This window comes from Lagopus leucura, unplaced genomic scaffold, assembly GCF_019238085.1.
Source record: "Lagopus leucura isolate 7727_CA_CO unplaced genomic scaffold, USGS_WTPT01 Super-Scaffold_100008, whole genome shotgun sequence".
NCBI classification, from domain to species: Eukaryota; Metazoa; Chordata; class Aves; order Galliformes; family Phasianidae; genus Lagopus; species Lagopus leucura.
In genome coordinates, this window is record NW_024962265.1 from 35,740,812 (window position 1) to 35,765,760 (window position 24,949).

Genomic DNA, 24,949 nt, shown 5'->3' on the forward strand with positions numbered 1-24,949 from the left:
GGATAGGATAGGATAGGATAGGATAGGATAGGATAGGATAGGATAGGGTAGGGTAGGGTAGGGTAGGATAGGGTAGGGTAGAGTAGGGTAGGGTAGGGTAGAGTAGGGTAGAGTAGGGTAGGACAGGACAGGACAGGATAGGGGATAGTTCACTTGGAAAGGACCTTCAAAGATGATCGTTTCCAACTGCCTGAGCATTTCATGGCTAGCCAAAAGTTAAAACATTACTGAGGGCATTGTCCAAATCTGCCTTAAGCGCTGACAATTATGGGGCATAAACAACCTCACTAAAAAGTCTCTCCCATCGTCTGACCAATCTCAAAGCTCAGAAATGCTTCCTGCTGCCCAGCCTGACCTTCCTCTGTTCCCCTTTTGCCACCAGTTCTCAGGAGCAGAGCCCAGCACATCCCTATGCTTCCCCTCATCAGGAGCTGCAGAGTGCAGCGAGGTCATCCCTCAGCCTCCTCTGCTCAAGATTGGACAGCCCAGTGCTCCAGCCTCTTCTCACAGGACATGCCTTCTTTACCCTCTTCTGGATGCTTTCAAGCACATGACAAATTATATTGTGGAGCTTGGAATTTTCAATATGAGGTTTCACCAGTGCTAAACACAGTGGGAGAATCACCTCTTATGACCAGCTGGCTATGATGTGTTTATCAAAGATTTCAATGTGTAGGACAAAATGATGTCAGATGAGGCTTACTCTATCAATTTTTAGCAAACTCAACTCTTTTTTTCTTTTTTTCTTTTTTTTTTTTTACTAGAGTATGTTACAATTCATTGGCTTTCCTAATGTATTTGTCCATGTCTTTTCCCCTTATAAATTTGGCTAGAAAGTAGCGTTGCCTTTACCTTAAGAAAAATGCGTGCATTTGATAAGGTGATGTAAGAGACTGTGCCTGTAATTTGACCTGGGTCACACAAGCATTTTGGATTTAATTTCTAACTATAAATATTCTTCATCAACTATATTTGAAATTCCATGTGTAGATGATTTTGAAATGAGTAGCAAATTAGGAATTTCACAACAAAAACCTTGCTGCTATATCGTGATGATACTAGAAACACAAATACTGATGGTTCACTTGTACTGCTTTAGCATACTGGTTTTCATTTATGCCCTTGAAGTTTTTGTGCGGCACCCATTTAAATCATTAGGAAGCAGTAGTGTAACAGAAGACTTCATGACTTTTGAAGGATTTGTTACTCAGCTTAAACTATACCTCAAAGTGAGATTCTTTTGGAACAATTGACTTCACAGCATTTCAATGTTCAGAATACAAAAAATAAATACCTGAATAAATGACTGTCCTCCATTAATCATCAAATCCTTCAATTATGTTAACCGAAGTTATATTTCTTTTTGAGTGGGCATAACCATCAAGCTGTTAATCTCAAAAATAAAGTTTATGAGCAGAAAATCAGTCTGTGATTTTAGAACTTCCCTTCATAACAGATCACAATGATCTCAGACTTCACAATCAGTATTAAATGTTGTGGGTTTTTTTAATTCTATATTTATAATAATGACACCACAAAATGCATTCTATGTATCACCTTCCTGAGAATAAAGAATGGAGCAAAAAGTACAGAGATTTTAATATACCAAGTACCATACGATACAATGTGCTATGATATAATACAGTATGACTGGTATAGTATGATGTGATATGATATTATAAATTATGATATGAATTTTGGCCAGAGAAAATGGATTTTGGATGACAAACATCACAGTATTCAATTAAGTCAAATACTGAAAATTTCTGATGGAAATGTAGGCCAGATTCTCTCAAGAAATGCTATAGTATTCCTCCGTTCTTTAAAGGAGCTATGGAGGATCCCTGGAGAATCTACATTCTGTTTTAATCATTCTATCTGTGTCTGGTTTTGATGCGAAGTTGTTTTATAAGTAATGTGTATACATTTAGACAGAGATACTTGTAAAAACAGGTTGCCTCTGTGTTGTTATGAACCATCTCTCTTCAAGGATTCATATCTATAGCAGAGTAAAAAAGGAATTGCTGGATTAAAAAAAAGAAGTCATTTTTCTTCCGATAAAATAGAGATGTACATGGCCTTTGCAATGTGCTTCCATCCAGCAATACAGATTGCTGGTTTATTTTATGAAGATATGATCTGAATATGTGTCTTTAGTGGTTTCCATTAGTCATACTGCACCTGTACTTTCCCTTTAAGTGCCTTGCACTGCTGCTCTGAAACTTATCTATGCTACCATGAAAATTATTTATCATCACAAAAGTTCTGGAGTTATTCTGAAGAAAAAAGTAAATAGGCAAGATGTAACTTGTCAGAGAAGACTTTCCCCAGTTTGGTTTCTGCAACCTCAAATCTCTGTTCAGAAGTGGAAAAGGAATAATGTTCTATGGGGGACTGAATGCTTTGTATGACTTATGCTTTTAGAGCCACTAGGGGAATTTCATGTGCAAGGGTCAGGGAACCAGCTGATGCTCTTTTAATCAGATGGAGAACAGCTCCTGTTGGACTGTCGACAAAACTTGGCTGCATCTCAAAACCTCCGGGAAAAGCATATTCAGTCAGCAGAGAAAAGAAGGGACTGTGGAGCAGTGGCTCTATTGTCATGTAATGCTGAATTGCCAGAATAAAACTTGATTTTCATCATATTTTACAATGCACTGATTGTATGGAATCTATCAGTCCAACAATAAGTTATGCCTTCACCATGATTACAGCACATCTTGTGTAAATGACTAAACAAGAAGCTAAAATTGCTGTGGTGTAGGGATTTATTTTACAATAGGCCTTTTTGCATAATACTATGGTGATGCTGCAGCTTCCTCTGACATACGCATCTTTAAAACTTCCCGTCAAAGGATTTTGAATTAATACTGCCACCAGGGGAGGATAGCACTGATGAGATGGGAGTAAAAATGACACAAAAATAGACAAGCTCTTTGATGTTTAAACAATGTAGAGGGAAAACGGAGAAGCAGCTTAGCGCTGTTAAAATTTAGGATTTCATACATTCAAGAAATAAGTAGGAAGGTGAACAATTAGAATAAAAGTTTGGATTTGCAGTGCCTGAGTACTCACAGACATGCCTCCTCTCAGAAATGCATGCACTTTGCTTGTTACTGTTTTTTTCCAAGCCAGCAAGCCATTTAAACAACCAAAATTCAGAAGTTTAAAGGCAATCCTTCTCCAAAGAGTATCCAGTTGAAAAGATAGATTTCTATTCTGTTCCCTACACATGGAAGGGTAGTCTGGGCTGTCAAGCTCTGAGCATATTTATCATATGGCCCGAAATATATCTAAACTCCAACTATCAAATTATTTGTACTTTAGTAAACATTTTGATGCAGCTTAGGAGATAGGAAATTTGTCAGAATTATTGCTGCAGCATCTTACAATACAGGCAGGCTTGCAGTTGGTGAGAATGGCTGCCAAGATAAAAAATTAAAATGAGCTTCATTTTACTCCTTTTCTTACTTCTTCCTAATAAAAAGAATGTGAGAATTTTGGGGTAAATCTATTTTTGTGCCCTAGGAGAAGAAAGGGAAGGGGAGGGGAGAGAAGGGAGGGAATCTTTAGAGGCAAAAAATTAGGTGCATGCATGTTTATTTGGTCATTTATTTCTCTACAAAAATATTATTTTACAGAAGAACATAAAGAGAATTATGTCTTCTTGCAATTCTCCTCAGCTTTTTGGTTACCTTATTTCCTTAAAAAAAGTGAGAACAAAATTGCATACTTCCTCAAAACTTCAGCTAATCTAAGTGACTATTTATTGACAGAATATACTCTAGCCAACTTTTTCCAACAAATTCAAGATTTCACCCAGTACAGTGTTGACTATTTCATCAAAGCCTGATCAAAGTGGCGTAAAGGAGGGGTTATTGTAAGATCATGGTTTCTGTTCAACTGATTCGATATGATCTAGGGGGCAGGATTTTCCTTCTATTTCCTGAAGTAGACTGGTAAAGAAAAGTATCTGAATTTTGCATTAAATCAAAGTTTTAGAAATGTTCATTAGTATTTTAAGGATTTGTGACTTCTGATCAGTCTTTGCAAATGCATTAATGTCTCTGACCTTCTGCTTCTGCACATTAATGCACTGTTAATTAAGACAGTATTGCTCTTCATGCAATGATTCTTTTCAACTCCATTCATTTGAATCAAATTACATTTTTAATAGCATTACCTTGAAGGTCAATACTTTTTCTTCAATATAAACTTTTAAATACTTGATAATGTGATGTTAGTTTGCAGAGCAAGAGGGAGCAGGAAAAAAAATACAGTGTTTGCAAATAATGTCATTTCCATTTTAAAATGTGTTCACTTCATCTGCTGCATAAATGTAGCTCTTTTTCCTTTTCTAGTACTCTTCTCTGGAATCTACTGAAATCTATTAGTACCACGTCCCGTGGGTGACCTGGGGCCAGGCTTTGCATGAAAAGAGGTGTCAAACATCACACCTGCTTGTAAGAAGTAAACATTATCACAGTTTAAAGAGCACATCCCAGCAGATAATCCTGTTTGCTCTCATGCCCTGTTGGCATTCCTTTCTGTGGTCTTCCTTTATCATTTCACAAAGCCTCTGAGCTTTCTACAGAGTTGGAGGGTTTATTTAGCTTTAATTTTTACATTTCTCATGAACAACTAGCATTCCAGTTGTGAACTTGTGGTCCATTGTTATTTTGGATTATTTATTCAAATGAGAAAGGCCAGAGAGGGTCATTTGGAAGGTAGTGCATCTAAGAAACTTTTTTATTTTCATATTAATATTCTGAGGAGAGTGTACCAGCAATCTTGTTCATAGATTCTTTTCATTTTGAGCCGTTACCACAGAATCTTAAATGCTCACTTTCACAAAACAGAAAAAAAAAGTTGTCACTCTATAAACAATGTCTCTTTTGGTTATTATTTTGATTATTATTATAGAAACCAAACCATGAAAACCTTTACCTATGTGCACCTGTAGGCACAGATACATGTGTACTATTAAAGAGGAGGAGCTCTCAATCATCTCACGTCAAACCAACAATTTGGAGCTTTCTGTGAAGAGTCCCCCAGGAAAGGATAAAAAAGATCCCGTTGAGGAGAGAAATGATGAAGAAAGCACATGCATATTTCATAGGCATGTGTAAACCTTTTATGGTGAACACTACTTTTGGTAGCAAATACTGGTGTTCAAGCCACTAAATAGCATGGGTCTGACTGCAACTGATATTTCATGTTGTTATCGGGAGAGCAAGGAGGATGTCATTGGAAAGGAAGGGAAATGTCAATTTAATAGAAATGCTGATGATAGTTTTCCTTGTGTGTATATGCCATTCTTAGCAAATATCGCTGGTTACTTTCTGGCAAAGGACTTCACTACCTTGTTTGAATATAATCTTATCTTTCTTTTTATCAATTTGAAGGAAAAATAGACAGAGCCATCAGAGGCAAACTTATGCACCAATATTTTCTTAACACAGGTTTTTATATCTAGACAGCTTTTCTACATTGCCATGGAAAGAAAGCGATTGTTTACATGAGGAGTTTTTCTAAGCGATCCGAGTAAAAAAAGCGTATATGAAATGTGACCAGAAAAAAGGTTTTATGATCACCTGGTGAGCAGCAGAGATTCTTGATATGTTATCAGAACAAGGGACACCTGAAGATGTACAAAGATCAACTGAAAAGAGGAAAGAGAATCCAAGAGGCAGTCCTGTCCTTTTCCAGAAAGATTACATGCAGAAATGAATGATATAGGGTCATAAGGAAGAGAATAGAAGCCAAAAAGATCTATGCATTAAAAAAAATATAAAATAAATGGAGAGGACTGAGTAGTAGGAATAAAGATTCTTTTCTATGATCAGACCTTAAAGGTGAGGAAGGACTCAGGTACAATCCCGTCAGGTCATTGATATAGCATGAGAAGGAAACTGCTGTAATAGTTTTTTAAAACAACAGAAACAGAGAGTAAGTATTGCTTGACATCGTGTTTTAAATGGTGAGGATTGACAGAGGATATGTGAGCAGGCATATATACAAATCAAAACAACTTTATTGAATAGAGGAATATGGGAAAAAAACAGTCCACTAAAAAAAAAAAGAAAAAAAAGAAAGAAAAGAAAAGGAAAAAGAAAACTGAGCATACAGAAACAAAACAAAACAAAACAAAACAAAACAAAACAAAAAGAAAACAAACCGAGTTTGTCAGCAGAGAAGTGCACAAGGGAGTAATTATATGTGCTTGAATAAAATGTCTGGAAGTTGGATGTTATGTCTAAGGGCTATTGGCCACAGTGCTTCACATTCGCTGCAATTACCTACTGTGAAGAAGCCAGGTTGAGACTTTTGATCTCATTCAGGAGTGATAAGTAAAATCCAGAAAGCTTTGAAAATAATTCCAGTAAGGTCAGGATCCTCCTCAGTAAACAAATCCTGTGATTACTTCTAATATCAAGCGGAGGATCCAAAAAGTATCCAACACTCACCTGCATTGCTAAAATTAGAAAAGGGGAGTTGGGCCTATAGTTACCTATATTTTGTACATAGTTACCTATATTTTGTACATGGGTAACATATATAGTTACCTATATTTTGTACATGGGTAATATAGCTCCTTGTTTCTTATGTTCAGTTGCTAGCCTCAGTATCTTCTTTATGAGCGGAAGAGAGCAGGTGACAAATCCAGGAGTTTATTATTAGTATATCTGAAATCTTAATAATTTAATTAAATATTTTTTAATCCAAATCTGTTTTTTTTCTGTTACAGAAAAATAATATAGTTATATAGAATACTTATTTATACATAGAGGAAAAAAATCTCAAAAATAGCAGTAATGCAATTAAAATTGAAACACACACATTTAGTTTTTTATCAGGTTCAGAAAAGTTGAATCAGAGGAAGCCTTACAAACCTTTGTCTCAAGGTCTTGAAAACTTGGCACAAAGTTTATGATCTGTTACTAGCAACGAGGATAGTACATTACAGGGCTACCCGATTAAAAGGGGAAGATGAAAAGAAGGAAGGAGATTTCTATGCTTAAAATTTCTTCAGGATTTCTCCTTCTCCAATCTATAGTTTTCCTAGCTGCAACACTGAGAATGCAGAATTGGTCACTAACTGGAAGTTATTTCTGTTGTTAATTCAGTTTATAGTACTCTATTAGAAAGCAACTGCTGAGACTTGTTTTCCAAAATCAATACAGAACACAAACCCTTTTCATTACCCTTACATATAGGTCTCTTTATCAGAAATACTTCTCTATTCACTTGCCCTTTTGTCTTTTTCTTTTTTTTTTCTGTACAGGTATATTTCATTTCCATGAAATATCTCAGGTGAAATAGGACTAGAACATCAGTATGTTTTGTTGTGAGATTACTTCTTTCTGCTATGTTAAGGGCCAGCAAAATCTGTGTCTTTCCTAATTTGCAAAAGATCAGGTATTTCACAGTTTGGCTTGAACTACCACCATCATGGAGGAGGGCACCAAATATTAATGAATTTGATATTTGTATATTCTTTAGAGTTAAAGCTGAAATACACTATTTGACTAAATAGGTTGGAAAAAGTCAAGTAACAATCTATTCTCTCTTTTAGCTTAATGCACATATCTCCTGAAAACAGACGCATTTTCACTGTTTCATCTCTGGAATCATTGACTTTTCTTCTAATCCTTTTCTGCAACTCTTTCTGGAGTTTAAATCTTTGAAGCTGCTGCTTCACCAACTCAGAGCTTCAAGCAATAAAAATGCTGTAATGTAGCATTAATGTTGACAATAGATCTGATGATAAAGCAGATTTTTCTACTGACAAGAAGCTTTGGGCAGAAAATCTGATCAACTCCTCTACCTTCACCTCTTCTTTTCCAAAATTGTATGGAAATAAAATGTGGAGGGCTTTTTTTGTGAAGTTTGGGTTTTTTTTGTGATTTTCTTTTTTGTGTGTCTGTTCTGTTTTAGTTGGTTTTTTTTGTTTGTTTGTTTGTTTGTTTGTTTCTTTGTTTTTAGGTAAGGGATTCTTAAAATCAGTATTTCCCCTGATTTTAATTAGAAATAACTTTTTTTCCAAAGGAGAATTTTGATTTGAATACAACATCCTTGGATATGAAGTCTCATGACTGTATAAGACATAGGTAATAACAAAAATTTAAGTATTTTGAATATTCATTCATTATGCTTAAACTACAAAAACTATGGCTGATTGTACTTTACCAGTAGGTACCATTTAATTAGCCTTTAACACAAATCTAAAAAATTCCTCACAAAATGATGTAATTTAAAAATGTCTACTTGTCTACAGCTAGTGTAAATTCAAATGGTATATTATATGCTAGTTTTGGCTATAGTTTAAAATAATCTTGTAACAGTAAAGACATTCAGTCTACAAAAATGTAAGTATAATGTAAAAAAGAATAACAATTCAAATCCTAAATTAATTTGTTCTTTGTGAAGTACTTGTTTGAGACTAGTGTTTGTTGGCTGAGTTTTGTTTTGAATAAGAATATGTTGACTGCTTTAGCAGTGGATTTCCTAATTCATAAGATAGCCAAAAGGTTTCAAAATCCCCAAATAAGTAACAAGCATTTGACGAGAAGTAGAGGAGTAAATTCACTAAAGCACATTTAGACAGCCTTAATAAAGGCAGAGACCTTCAAGGGTGCTAGTAAGTCAAGTAAGACATTGAAGCAAGGGCAGAAATGGAAACAGCAGACCTGTATTAATTGCTTGTCCCTATCCAACCTTGCAGACAAGGGCCATGTGGTTCTGCTTGTGCCAGCATCAGCCCTGCTGTAAGTGCCTAATCAAAATACTTATACCTGCATTCTTATGTGGGAAGTAATTGTTCCATTATAATTGGTGGTAAAGCTCAAAATACTAAATGAATGTTAATTGTTCTTAGGTTTTATCATCACTTCCCAGCTAAAGTACTTAAATAGTCTCAGAGATTATTCAACTTATAGACCTGACTTTAACTTCACTTCCACAATACTAGACCTGTTTTGCTTTGGCTGTTCAATATGACTCTGCTCAACATTATACTTAGAACTGCAAACACAAAAAAAATTCTGTACAATGTGTCTATATCTACCCATTTCCCTCATGGAAAGGAAGAAACCTGTTCTTTGTGCTCCTGATGGACAGTCAGCTGATTTTGAGCCAGCAGCGTGCGCAGGTAGCCAAGAAGTCCAACATCATCCTGGCCTGTATCAGCAATGATGTGGTGAGCAGGACTAGGGAAGTCATCCTGCTCTTGTACTCTGCACTGGTGAGGCCTCACCTCAAGTACTGTGTTCAGTACTCACCTCACTACAGCACGCTGAGGTACTGGAGCAAGCAGGTCCAAAGAAGGGCAACAAGGTTTGTGAAGGACTTGGAGAATGCGCCCTATGAGGGGAGACTGAAGGAATGGGTCTGTTTAGTCTAGGGAAAAGGAGGATGAGGGTACACCTTATTGCTCTCTTCCAGTATCTGAAAGGTGCTTACAGCGAGGGCGGGGTTGGTCTCTTTTCACTGGTGACAGGTGACAGGACGAGGAGAGATGGCCTCAAGATGCACCAGGGTAAGTTTAGGTTAGATATCAAGAAACATTTATTTACAGAAAGGGTTGTGAAGCACTGGCTCCCCAGTGAGGTGGTTGAGTCACCATCTCCAAACGTATTTAAAAAATATTTGGATGTGGTGCTCAGGGGCATGATTTAGAGGAGGGTTGTTAGCTAGGGTATTATGGTCATGTGGTTGGATTCAATGATTTTTAAGGTTTTTTCCAACCTGAGCAGTTCTATGATTCTATGATTCTATGACACTGTAATTTACTTTGGCTGATCTTTGTAATGCCTCTTTGGCTTACACTGCTTGATAAAATGTTCATGCAAGGCAGAAAGTGAAAAACTGCACACACATCAGAAACTGGTGACCGACAGATTTAAGAGAAATACGATAGCCCTGATGTTGGGTTCTTATTTACATTCTCTTATGAAGTAGGCAATAAACTAGAAGCTAAATGAAATCAAACATCTTGTCCATTTATATGTCCATTATCTTTTATGGGTTTCAGAAAAGCACAGCGATGAGTGATCTACTTGATTAATTTGTCAGACAACTAAAGTAATGGCTAGTTAGCTATACATAATGCGTTGGTAAAGGTAGCTCTTCGGGACATCTCTTCTGTGAAAGAATTATGATTATTTCAGAAACGATTAGCTCTGAAATATTTCTAATATCATGCATATACAGAGGTAATAGACCTATTAAATAAAATGATGTAAAGAAAAGTCCTTGACCCAAATTCATCCCTCGGGTAGTTTCAGTGATTAGAGAGGAGTCATGCTAGGAATAACGTTAACCTTCATGCCAGTATCTAAAATCCCAGTGATTTTTAACGGCAGTAAGAAAAGAGTGAAATTGCAGATGCTATTTAAATAACAGTGTAGTCCAAGAGGATATGAACATATGCTCTAACATTCATGGTAACATGATGGAGTTCAAGATCCTAAACAGAAAGAGTGCTGTGGGAGTACTCTGGCATTTTATTGACGTAATACACAGTAGACTAGTGAATTACAGACAAGAAAATGGTCACCCAGGCTTGTCTGTGAAAAAAATAAAAATATGTAATTCTGAAATAAATCATAAAAGGACCCTTTTATATTATGGATGCAACAGTGAAGAAGATAACATTGAAAACGAGGAGGAAGTGGTGATTTGCTTGGGGGTAGGAAGACCCTGCAGAGGGATGTGGATGGGCTGGAACACTGGGCTGAAGCCCATGGGATGGGGTTCAACAAGACCAAGTGCCAGGTCCTGCACTTAGGCCACAACAACCCAGGCAACGCTACAGGCTTGGGGCAGAGTGGCTGGAGGACTGTGTAAAAGAAACAAGCCTTGGGGGTGTTGGCTGATGCTCAGCTGAGCATGAGCCAGCAGTATGCCCAGATGGCCAAGGAGGTCAATGGCATCCTGGCTTATATCAGAAATGATGTTGCCAGTAGGAACAGGGAAGTGATTGTCCCCCTGTACTCAGCACTTGTGAGGCCACATCTCAAGAATTGTATTCAATTCTGGGCCCCTCACTATAAGAAAGACATTGAGGCCCTGGTGCATGTTCAGAGAAGGACAACGAAGATGGCAAGGAGTCTGGAGCACAAGTCTTATGAGACAGCATAAGGTCTCCTCAGAGCCTTCTCCAGGCTGAAGAGCCCCAGCTCTCCCAGCCTGTGCTCGTAGGGGAGGTGCTTCAGCCCTCTGATCATTTTTAATCCCTAAAAAAGAAATTCCAAAGAATACAGAAAGCCCAGGAGAATTTCTGCTTTTGATGATCTAGTTTACAAAGTTCCTCAAAGGGAACCTGCAAAATTATCCAGTAACATAGACAAAAGAGATGTACAGAGTTGTATTCAAAAAAAGTCTTACCTTTTTTAAAAAGAGATAATATGTGGTTTAGAAATGCAAAACATACAAAAAAAAACCCACAAAACAAACCAAAAAAAAAAAAAAAAAAAAAAAAAAAACTAACTAGTCCAAAATAAAACCTGTAGTCACTGCTTTGAGAAAAGGATCACAGAAGCCTCTCTCTATGAATGCATGCCAGCCTGAGTCAGAAGATGAGTAGAAAGAAATACTGCCCAGACACAGCAGGCAAGATGAAAGTGACTCTTAAAAAGATCTCAAATAATGAAGTGTCCTCTTATCCTTAGCAGAGCTTTTGGACATAGATGAACAAGGTGGCTAATATTACTTGTTCTGAAATATTCCAGATTCTCTTGATGACCTGTTACTTCCTAGTGGATACCATGCAGAAAAATAGAATCAAAATACATCAGACTTGTTCATCGTAAAGCTGTGCTGACAGCATTTAAGATGTGGTGTGTTAACCTTCAAGAGTTTGAATATAGTTTTTTGCACACTGAATAACAGAAATCTAATATTCCTTCTAGCCAAACATGGATACTCCATATATTGGAGGAAAAAAAATCAGTATTTTGATAACAATCTGATTCAGCGTTTATCATATGAGCCCTTAGCATTTCACTGTAATGAAAAGAAAGGAAAAAAAAAAAACAACAAACAACTCAGGGAATTGAATTAAAAAATCTAGTAAAAGATTTGATGTCAAAAGGGAAAGCTTGTGAATTTATGTATACAATTTTCTATCTAAAAATCTATACAGACATCTTTTGTTTATTCTTGAAAAAAATACATAAAATCTGTTCTTTACTTTCCTATCAGCTTTGCTGGAACAGTTAAATATTTGCATTGTAGAATGTAAAGGTACAATTAGTTTTCTCTACATAGAAGACAAGATTTAAATCTGTGGACTATCACTTACATAGGGCTCATATTTAAATATGACTCTTGCATATTTTGGACAAAATTTATGTATCAATATACTATTCTCCCAAACAGAAGACCATTCCACAGAAAGAAATAGCTGGTGGTAGAAAAGTCCAATAAATATCTAGGAACTGAAAAAAAATAAGAACATCTTTTATGTGTAATGCAGCACAATTTACGAGGTAAAGTTTTTGTAACATATACAGAATTATCCACTCTTTGCCTCTTAGTATTAATGAAAGTTGTTCATTTCACTCCTTGCATGCCATGCTGGAAACAGTTTGCTCCCCTGAGTCTAGCAATTAAGAAGACTTTGGTATAGCAAATTTTTGACTGATTCAGAAAAGCAGAGAGATAAATAGATGTTTAATGTGCAGACAACATAAATCGCATTGGAGGACTGATCCACAAACAGACTGAAGTCTGTGGGAAGCTTTTCACTGGTTTAAATGGGCCACAGATAAGGCTCCTGTGCGTCTCCTGGCAAAGCCGCAGTTAGAACATCCCATGTTGTTAGTATTACAAGTCTCCATTTTCACTGGGTTATAATTTCAGTATAAATATTCACTCTGGACACAGTCCTTGCCATATCCTGTATGCCAGCTTAATAAAGTGGTGGGGAGAACTTATAAATTATTATCTGCACAAATTGCATTATTTTAATGGGAGCACATATGTGTCGATGTGGAGTTTATTTATTTCTGTGTGTATGTGTTAGCATACTGAATGCCGAAGAACATCCTGGCCAGCCAGTCCTCTTTGAATCTCTGTCATTTCTCTGCCACACAAACACTTTTGTCACCTCTGTATGCCACTTCCCTCCAGCTTCCCTTTGAAGCTTTCAATACATAGAAAGAGCTTTCTCCTATGAAAACATCTGTATCAAATATGCATCAGGAGCTACCTGCTTGTGATGTGTTCATGCACCCAGAACAAACAAAGGAGACAGGCAATCCATCAATACAAATGGCCATTGCAACTAGACAGTGATCCACCTCAGCCTGAGACAGACATTCACCAGCCAGCAGTCTTCTCCCACATCTCCACAAACTGTGTTGGCTACATCTCCATTTACTATAACATGATCTTAGAAAACTAGTTTTTAAATTTAAGCATTTAATCTTGAATCTACTTCCACCTGTGATATTTGCACTCAGTGCTGGAAAACCATCTGGAGCCATTCACACACATTGTAAAGAGGCGCAGCAAATTGAGAAACAGTTGTACTAATTTCTTACTCTTTTCTTCTCTCCCCACATTTTTGCAAGTTCTTACTGCTTCATCCTTCTCTCTGCCTCACCTGGACCTTTCCTAGGAAGTTCTGGTTGTTGCTGTTACTTCAGCCTGATATTCCTTTCATAAAGCAACTAATTGGGATTAAAAGATCCAGAAGCTGATAATCTTCCAGACTGAGGGCAGTCAAACCTGAGGAAGTGAAATATTAATCTCCGATATCCTATGTCATGAATGGGAACATAATGTGCAGTAGTATCTTGCCCTGAGGGGGTCCTCAGGCCTCTGATAGAGAGGAAGAATTGTTCTGTTTCTGCTGAACAAGCTAAACCATCTTCTTATGTTACCCCTCCAAGTTGCAAGCAACTTACTTTTGCTTCAAGAGCCTCCTGGAAACTGGATTGGACATGCAGGATCACTGGCTGCCTGCTGAACAGTCAGTAGGTGCTGTACAGTGTGCTGTTGGCCAGTGTGCTAATAGTAAGCACTCAGTGGCCCCAGTGGTCCAGAATCACTTGGAAGATTACCTTTGCAGAATATGCACATGAAAGACTGAGTGGCTTGGTATTCAGCAGCAAGTAGCAGACTGGTGAATGTTCTGAAGATCTTTATCAGATATCAATCTCTCAATCTCTGGCACACTGTGCTCTGTACTCTCACTGTCCTTAAGTGCTTGTAGCCAGAGCTCCTCCTGTTTGATGAGCTGCAGGGCATGGAAACTCTTCTTTGTTGGACTACCTGGATGAGCAAAAGGGGAAATGCAGTAAATTAAGCCAGGTTGTGAAACCTACATAGCTCAGGAGATACGGTCACAGTTGTAATACAGGTATCTGGAACCCAGCTTCTGCCTTAGCTTATTCAATGTTTTGAAAAGCTTCATCCAATAGATTTCAGCCTCAACTCTTCTACTTGTCCTCTGTTTTGGTGGCACACTGTCTTTTTCATTCTCTTATCAGATATCAAGAACCTTATGAATATTTTCTCAGATAAACCCATCAGTATCCTTTTCTCTTTCATGTTTCACAAATGCTGCCCCTGGGATAAAATCACCCTGTTCTCTCCTCTGCAGATTCCTAGAACACACATGAGCTCAACTGTATGGCCTGCACTTTTGTCACTTCCTTGGTTAAATGAGGTATAGGATTAGTTCAATTGAAAGTCTTTGAGGGAAAGCACCTTGGGATGTGTAAGTTCTCAAGGTTTAATGCTCTTAATAGCCGATCAGTTAGGCTTGTAATGGCTTTGGACTGACTGACAATAATGTAACCAGTTCTGCAAAATACATGTACAGATTATTGGAAAAAAAAATGAGATATTTCGTGTAAAAACATCTTTACTCTTAGATACCAACACCGTTTAAAATATATAATGTTAACTTTTAAAAGGCAAAATTTCCCTTATGAAAAGCATACTTAAAGCCCCTGGGTCATGGCCATTATCCACCTAAGAACAGGCTAGGCTTTAACTGTATGGATAAATTTAACAAAAATAATCTTCACAAGAAAGCATTGCCTTATTTTGCTCCCAAAAGCACAGGCTGCTGAAAATGACACCGTGGAGCAATAAAGCCATTGATACACTTATGCTGTAACATCATCTTCCGGGGAGTCAGTTGCTTTAGGGCATGTTTCACAGCATGGCACTACAAAGCACTGGTTACTTTTGGTGATATGAGCATTACATATAAATACATTCAGCATGTAACAAACTCACAAAGATGATAGAGATGTTTGTTCTCCTTTAATATTTTTCCTCTCTTCTTCCTTAGTGTTTCTTCAATGCACTGAGGTGCATTCAATGCTTCCCTTATTACACTATTTGTATTCCTTTCACACAGTAGCCTTAAACACACTGACGCTTCATTGGTGTCTCTGCCATAGACCAGAGACCAATATTAGGATTTTCCAGGGCTGAAACACCTAATTTAAACTAACTATAGGTGATATCCTCAAAGGGACTCCACGACCCAGGTTTGATATTTGTACTCCCAGTCAATGAAATGCTAAAAGCAGTGGGGGCCTTATATCACACCAAATATTGTGAGTACTCAATCTGCCCTCTCTTCTACAGTACTTTCAGTAGTGGGGGCTTCACCTACTTGTTCTTTGAAGCAAAAAGGAAGACTTTCTCACAGTTTCCCTGGCAAAGAGATGATGCCGTTAAAACTGAATGCTCAACACTGAAGAACTATCAAAGTCATAAGCTCGGTTTTCATTCCAGTTGCTGCATTGCTATCATTTGCCCTCTTTCTATCCCAGTGGGCCTTCCAACATAATTTTTCCCTGTTTGTCAGAAGACTGAAAGAGAAGCAGCAGTCTTGAACCTGTAAAAGGTGGTCCTCAGCAGTTGCTCTCAAAAGTACTCATATCCAAAAGGAAAAACATTTTTAAGTACTTTCATTACCAAGAACCTTAATTATTGCAAAAAAAGAGGCAAAAAACAAATAAAAAAACAAAACAAACAAACAAAAAAAAAAAACAGATGACACGCAGACACCCATTTGGGGAAAATCCCTGCTATTGAAGATGCACATTACTTATTCTTTGGGTAACCCACAGTATGAAGATACTAGGCCACTTCTGCAAAATAACAGGCAGTAAGTAAATGTCATTCAATTTTGGCCATAAAATCGAAGTCAGACTACTCTGTCCTATGACAATTATACACATTCTCCAGGTATGCCAAAACAGATGTGAGTGGCTAGGGAATATTTGAAGAAAAAGTGAAGAACACTTCACTATCTTGCTTGAACTTGCAGTTGTCTTTAGGAAGCTCTTCTATCTGTAGCTGTTTACCCTCTGCACTGAGAAAATGCAAAGCACTTTGGGAAATTCCTGATTTACTTGAGATCAGTGGCAAGTTTGTATCACAGGAGTGGAAGAGAGGTCTCTCAGGCTTCAGAAGTTAGCATCATGACCAGGGTTGTAGCCGGCAGCTGGGCTGCAGGCAGTTTGGAACAGCCCTGCTACCCACTTGTACCAAGTGTTTAGAATACTTGAGTCCCAGTATTTCCGTAAATATAATCATGCCAATTCCTCTTCTGACACTGCTGCTTTCCGTATTTATTATATGTTCTTGTAGAGACTCATTTAATAGTTTTCCTGGGAAGCTTGAGAAATCTGTACAGTGTTACCACAAAGGTTTCAGCAGGGTCATGCTGACTTGTCATCGTTCTATGTTCCACCTATGAGAAAATGTTTATGATCACCTTGATGACTTCGAATCTTTCAGATTTTTACATGAGTCATCCTCCTGAGTTCACAAATTATTGTTATTATTATTATTTTGTATCTTTTCTACAAATGTAAGATCAAATGCCTCATTTCTAAGAAGCATAGGATATGACAAAGTAGGATTTACTTTCTCATTGCGTAGTAAAAACAATGATAAGAAAATGTCCAGCCAATGTCAGTAATTGAACAGTTAGGGGAAAATTAAAATATTATCAAAATGTTATGTCAGACTAATCAGTCTCAGGTAAGAATAAAAGGTGGGGTTTGAATGACATTCAAATGCTACATTGCTATCAGAAAAGAGTGGGGAAAATGTGCAATAAATATTTTCCCCAGAAACTGAAAGATTAGCTATACTTTTAAGCAAAACTTCACGTGCCAGAATGATTCATTCCTTTCTGCTGTTAAGAGTACATTAATCATTGCAGATACTGGATTTTTGGGGAAGCTAATTAGCAATTAGATTATGTTTTCAATAAATTTTCTTCAAAGTCACATTGGTTTTCTTCCTACTTTTCCAACTCTACACATACATGTTCCAGTGTAATATGTTCTATGGTATTGAACCAGATAAAATGTAGATGACAGTCACAGCTGGTTATTAATATTGATGTTCACCTAATTAAACATCATAACCCTGAGGTACTAATTTATAACATCTTCTGTAAAAATCTAACAGATTTGAATGTATTATCTATATGATAGAAATAAATCATCCTGACAATTCTTCCATATCACTTAGTCAATTGAGGAAATTAATTTTCTTAAAAATACATAGTTTCATCCCCACTAATTACCTTTATTCCCTTAAATTAAGAAGACAACCTTCCTTCTGTACTTTTGTGGTATTTCACTGTAGAAATGAGACACATTAATAGTTAATAAAAGGGAATTCTAGGACTTAGAATTATAAATAATGTTAGATCCCAGGACTGATGTAGCTCTTCCTCATTAGTAAGTTGTGCCTGATATTAGACAATTGATGTGTTTGCACAAAAACATTTCCTCTATCTTTAATTTCCTACTCTATAATAAAAGATATCAACTCCAGTGTAACTGGTCATCTATCAGACCTATCCACTTAACTTAAAATTAGGTATAATCCACGATATCTACAAAGTAACACAGTGCAGCTACAGAGAATGGAAATAGGAGATTGAGAACGCTCCAAGTCATGATGCAACAGTGTTTATTTTTATTCAAAAGGTTGAGAATGGAAGTTCAGATTTAAGTTAAACATATTTCATTCTGTCTCCATTCCCTGGTGTAACACAACAAAGTCTATAGCAATGTTTCCATCTCCCTCCTCCTCTTCCTATGAATCAATTGTGTTTGTTCACTTATCACCTTCTGGATCATATTTCATTTCAATTTTGAGACATCAGATGTGATACAGAATAGCTGCTACCTATTTGTTCTAAATTGATTCTTGCTGCAGATTCTTATTCCTTTCCTGTGTAATTCATATCTGTACTAATCTCAGAGTTTTTCACAAGCCCTGAACTAAATGCCAGTCTGCTTGGCTGAGCCTGATCCTCTCAAATGCCATCTAAATACAGAGAGCCATTTTGGCCACCTTCTTTCTAGGTTCATCTATCTGATTGATAGCTAATTATATTCATTAAGCACATCTCCATTTGGCCTGAAAGTTTAGAAGCACCTCTGTAGATATGTGACCCTAATACTCTGTGATCATTTTCAGGTAGACAGGCACTTAACTTTTCTTTGTTCCCTGAGAAAGAAGGAAAATTAAGTGTGAGCAGAAATATAATTAGCTTCAGCTGCCAGAGATAGGAGATAACAGTTATAGAGATTTGACAGCAAGGACTTCTGTCCCTGCTCCCAAAAGCAGTCTGTTTAGGTGATTTTTTTTTCAACCTAATGGTAATCTAATGCATTTTAATGCAATTGGCTCTGGAAGGCTGGATCTGCCTTCTTCTAACAGATGCGACCACTATGATAGTCAGACTTCTTCTATCTGACTTGCTGTCATGATGAACATGTGGAAGACTCTGAGGTTGAAGGTTAATGAGAATTCTAAGCTACATATTAATCAGTTGAATATTTATTTTACAGAAATTATATTTGAGGATTTCTGCAATGAAAATTCCAGGTGTGAAAGAAATATTTGTCAAGAAAAGTATGTATATGACCACTGTTTTGTTCTGTATGCATGCCCTTTATCAGTGTAGGAATAAAAGTGATAATCAGATTTCTCAGCTATGATCAAACACACAAACACACATTTCTGCCCTCCTGCAGAAATATTTTCCTCAATAACAGTTCTTCCAGTGTTTCTGCAAGGTAACAACCGGGGTTTCTCCTCCTGCTCCTCCACCTAAAAGCACACCCACAGAGTGGCACACAGACACAGCTGCACACCTGAGGACTACTTCCAACCCAGGCATTTAGGGCAGCTTTGAAAGGGACTGATGAAATGCTTGATCTGAATCCCCTCATCGGTGACAGATTAAGCAAAGGCACTCTATATAACCATTCTGTTCTTGTATTCTTCTTCCCTAGACCTCCCCAGATGGTGAGAATGTAAATTTCCTGAAAGCATTTTGGACACTGAACTGTAATATATTCAGGATTAATGTTTGGGATTTAGAGAGTTAGTTCCCAGTTTAGGTTAGTAATTATATTTTGGATGTAGCCAGTTGAGTCTTTTCTCCTCGCAATATCTTGAACTGAAAGGAAGCCTAACACTGCTTAAGGCTTCTGAGAGGATTGCTGTCAAGTCACAGAAAACAGATAGGAAACACATTTTTACACCTCTAAGAACTCTTTGCTTTATGAACAACACATTTTCAGTAGGTGAGTGCTGAAAATGATAGGGACATGGTATTGATAGCTTAGAAAATGAATCCAGAGCACTGACCAGCTAAACAATAAACACCTGGTATCTTGCGTCTGGAATTCATTCTCCCTGTCAAAGTGGCAAGCAGCTCTCTGTACAAACAAACAAACAAATAAATAAATAAATAAAAATTGGGATTACAGACTATTCTCTTCTCTGTCAGAGTATGGGAGTAGGAGGCTTTTGCAAAGACATTTTTAGTAAGCCCACCAGGACAGAATTACAATTATCCATTGTGGGCAGATCAAATGAGAAAATCATCGCTGATGCTTCTTTTCTCTGTGACAGCTCTTTGGGATCTAGATGGTTATTCCAAGTGCAGAGCTCTAACTGACTGAGTTCAATTACTGCTTCCATACTTTTCCTTGATTGTGTTGGGCATTAAAATATGCACACTAACTTTTTTAACAGTTGATTTTCAGAGGGAGACAAAAAAGGAGCAGGAATGAAAGATAGAAATATTTGTCTCAGAGTCAAAAGCCAGAATATCCTATATAAGTTTCAAATACAGTAGAAGACTCATATCAAATCAGATAACAATTCTATTTTTCCATGAAGAGACATTTTTTCTTTTTTTGAGGCAATTGGGCAAATCTATGATTTAAAAATACAAAGACAGACTGGAATACTGCTGTTAATGGGGAAAGAGGTTAACATGACAAAGAGGCTGAAGGGACCATTCAGTGTTAAAGAGAAAGAATAGAGGAGAGGAGGAGAGAGAATAGGAAAGGCAGATTTTCTGCTAGTAATAAAACAGTTCAGGTAGGAAATTCTGATTATTGTGCTAACCTGCAAGCTAGTGTGCTAGTGTGTAGATTCTTGATGCAGAAACTCTCTTTCTCTACATACGACATAGATCCCTACATAAAAGTATATTGATCTAAACTCAGTCCAGTCTTTGTCCTTTGCCACAATCTGTGTAGTAAGTAAAACTGAAGGTAATGGTTTTATTCCCCTGGGATAATCTTTACTTCCTATGCAGTTTCATATCTTCTAAGAATTCACTCAGATGCTTCTAATCAAGACCTGCTGCATATCAGAAACAACTGCAACATTGTCTTTCATGGTTTAACCTTTACAATTACTGCAGTCACATAAAATGTCATTGGCCTCTTCTGACCCCAGTTTTTGGCAAAACAGTGAGCATAATGCACTAGCTCATAGTCCAAAGAGTTTTGTAAAACTTCAGGTCCCTTACCATAAGTCTGTACCTCAGATCCATTTGGAATTCCTTGGGGTGTTTTTGGGTCAAATTGTTGCTTTCTTGAGTAGTGACTGTTTAAAATAGGCCAAGTAGTTAATATTCCAATTAATCCATTACAAATACGTCAGACCTATAACAAACCTCTGCGAAGCTCTATTTACAGTAGGAAACAAAAAATAACCAAGCTAGGAATATTTTCACTTAAAGAGATCTCTAGTTAGGTTTGCAGCAGTACTTTCACGCCAAGATAGGGTGAAAACTTCCTTTTGAAATAGGTCAGTGCCAGATAGAAAATTATGTGAAGACATAACAATCTTCAGAAATTTAATTCAAATTATCATTTGTGAGGGGTATCTTTTCAGGTTTCCTCTCTTACCCTGCAGAAAAAAAATCATGAAACTTCAACTGTCACTGAACAGTGAAAATACATATACACAGACTTAATGACAGACATGACATTTTGTGGTAATGATGTCCTGATCGAGTGCTTTCCTGCCTAAGCATTCATAACCAGGCATCTAATCTTTAAATATATATATGATAGCATTCAGCGAGCAGTATCTCCAGAAGTTTGGGTGTTTTTTTTTTTGTTTGTTTGTTTTGTTTTTTTGTAGGGCTGAAATATTCATGTCATTCTTCTAGTTTATGTGTGAGATACTGTGAAAGTAATCTCCAAAAGATGTCTAGTAGATTTTAATGGTTCGAGATAGATAAAGGAGCATTGAGGAGCTTTTCAGAGTATTAGAAATCTTTACTACCAGGAGGGAAACTACAACCATGAAAGTTCGCAAAAGATCTAGGAAGAAGCACTGTAGATTATTGTTTAGTCAGAGGGGGTATATTTGAGTTCCAAAGAAAAAAAATACTCTATGGAGTAGTTGGTTAACACCTGCAAAGAACCTCTGTGGGCTCACATCCAAACTCTCTCATATCCAGTGATTCCTCATGAGCGTTCCTCCATGAACCTTTTAACTATGTGGTGACAAATACAAACGATTGGACTAGTATAAACACTAAATAGTAAAATGAGGTGACATCTCATTAGGAAACCTCAGGTCAACTGTGTGAATACAAATAATCAGAACTTAAATAATGGTGAAGCACTGTACACATCTGTATGCAAATTGTCAGAGGATCTTCCAGCTCAGAATATTCTACTAATCCAATTACATGAAACTGATTGCCAATCCAACTCAAGAATGTCAGGATTACTGCTTCATTAAATCTAATGTCTCCCTCAGGACGGAAATGAGATTGGTTAACAACTCTTACATTTTGGAAGTCCAATAAAAAAAATGTGGTGACATCAGCCTTCCATCATAAAAAATGATCAAAAATAATGAGAAATTAAGAAAATATGTACTGTACAGCACAGAATTTTAGGGAGAAACATCAAGGAATTAAAATGTGGATTTCACTTAGAAAAGAATCTGCGTTCCAAAAGGTTCCTTGGCACAGCAGCTTAACAGGTGTGCTGTAAATAGTTGAGTATATTTGTTCCCATAACAACTGAGAAAGTTCACTTTTTTCACATTACAAGGAATGCAATAAATCACTTCTGAATGAGTGAAAAGCAAAAAATGTGGATTTTTTTTCTTTTTGTCTGTGATCATGTTTTTAGCACATTCTGTCAATGATAGAGATACCCATTTCAGTGGAAGCCCTGAAAATAATCAGAGATAAGATATAATTACAGCTCAGCATGAAAGTACCACAGCAGTGCACATAGAAGTTAAGACAGGGGCTACTTCAGTTTTGAGCCTGTGCAGTTGCACTGAAACCAGTAGACTTTGTGTCAACAAAAAGAACAGGAAGAAAGTGCGAGAGGCACCCCAATACATATGTAGCATAATGTGCTTTCCTTGTAAACAGCTGGAAATGTCTGGTCTTGGACAAATCAGACAATAAGCAGTTATCCTAAGCAGTTTGTCATAAAAAGCCTTTTTCTGCACTAAGTAAATAAAGCCTTTTTCTGTGCTAAGTAAACAAATAAAATAAATAAATAAATTAAATAAATAAATAAATAAATAAATAGATAAATAGAGTCTTCTATCTCTACTATTCCTCCTTCTTCGGCTGGAAGGAGTCCATTCCAGTTGCCCAAGCTGTCTATCATTTTTACCCATAACACACTTTCAGCTCTCCAGCACTACTAGCTTATTCCCTAATGTTCCATATTACTTCTTCATATCTTCACATGGACATTCAGGTGGTAGAATTACCACTGATGATGTCAAATGTGGAATGGATCACGCATGAACTCATCTCTGACAGTCAGTCACTATGAATTCACCTCTGATCTCAAGCATAGAGTTCAACATAAATTTTTGGCAAGTCATTTCCTCCCTTTGAACCTCTTTCTTGATATAGTGGAGCCATTCTCTATCATCACATATACAGGAAATTGATTGTTCAGTGCTGCAGCACTAACAGAAATGAGTCTAAAGCACAGGTGACATGAAACATTAAATAGTGGGCAGATGCAGGCAAATTGCCTCAGTAAGCACTGTGATTGTGTATGATCCCTTCTACCTGCTAATGAATATGCATGTGGAAAATTAGAAATTCTTTTTTTTTAACTATGTTGAGCTTGCATTTGTAATGAATAAATCAGAATGATAAAATTTGAAGTCACCCATCTTTAAGATTTAACAAAAAAGGACAGTTATAATCTGCCCAGGAGCAAATTAGGTTGAGAACAAGAATGTTCCTGAATGTCAGAGGAATGAGATCTATAATATACAGTAATTGTTAAGGTCTGGGGAACGAAAAAAGGTAGTTTTGAGGTAAGTTTACAAAAGGGATAAAGTTGTCTGCAGCCATAATTTCTGGAATGCTGCTGATTCTGACGCTTCCTTTTAGTCCCACAGACTACTTTGGCAGGTTGTAAAAGAACTATATGTAATTAGCACCGAAAATAATTTAATCTAAGAAGACAAACACTACCATCAAAAGAAAACATGGTAAGAAGAATGACAAGGCTGTTAATAAAACTTTAATGTGAACAGGCAGAATAGATCTGCTACAGCTGTAAATTTTGGCATAAAGTTGAGCATTATTAAAAGAGCAGAGTAAAACTATGCAAACTAAGTTTGTTTCTTCTCTAAGATTTCCTAGCATGAGGATCATAAATAGGTGAGATACTTGAGTCAATAAATACAATATTTGTACATATTTCCAGATTCTACGTAACTCTGGAGGAAGCTAAAGCAAAAATCTTTGATGTTTGAATGCTGATCTTTTCTTAACGGCAACTCTTCCACCACTGTACAGCTCCATCATGTATGATGTACACCATCATGTACAGCTCCAGCTTTGGCATTGCTCATCTAGTTGCAATGCTAGATTTTCAAACTATATACTTAATTGTGGCACTGGTGGAATCACATGCAAAGCAGTTCTCAAGCTAGCACAACCCAGCTAATCTTTTCACCAATCACAATCTTCTTCCTATATAATCTGTATATCTGAATAGCTAAGTGCATGGATTTACTTGTTATCAAGACTGGGTTGAAACAATAGCTGAAATGCAGATACATCTGTGCCCTGAGTTCAGCATCTCATTTTAATTAAATGTTTTATAGTTGATACTTTTAACATTATTTTATATACCAATATGAATATCTCTGAATATGATGGCTAAGACAATGAAACAAGGTGGCAACAGTTTTAGATCCTTCTTCAAATTAAAGAAAACAAGGATTTTACCCTGTGTCTTGTTAACTGGTTACTTGTTCAAGAAACTAGTCTTAGTTTTAAGCTCGTTTGAGACAAATGAGTGTTAACATGGTATGGTATATTTCCCTCCAACCTGGAGCCAGAGTCATTTTTAAGACTGAGAAGTTAACAGAGCTTTTTCTCTTCTCTCTGTTAGCGCTCTTGCATTGGACTTCTGGTGGGACCTGGTTTCAGATACTAAATCTGTGTAGCAGAACACCTAAGCAAAAGATGTTGCAGTTCTGTGTCTAATAGGCCCTTGCTTCAAGGCTTTTGCCCACAGTTTCATAATGACAAAATTCAGTCTTACCAAATAGAAAGCTATAGGGCTTTCTATTGATGATGAATTTTCTACTCTATGCATTTTCTACTCTATGCATTTTCTACTCTATG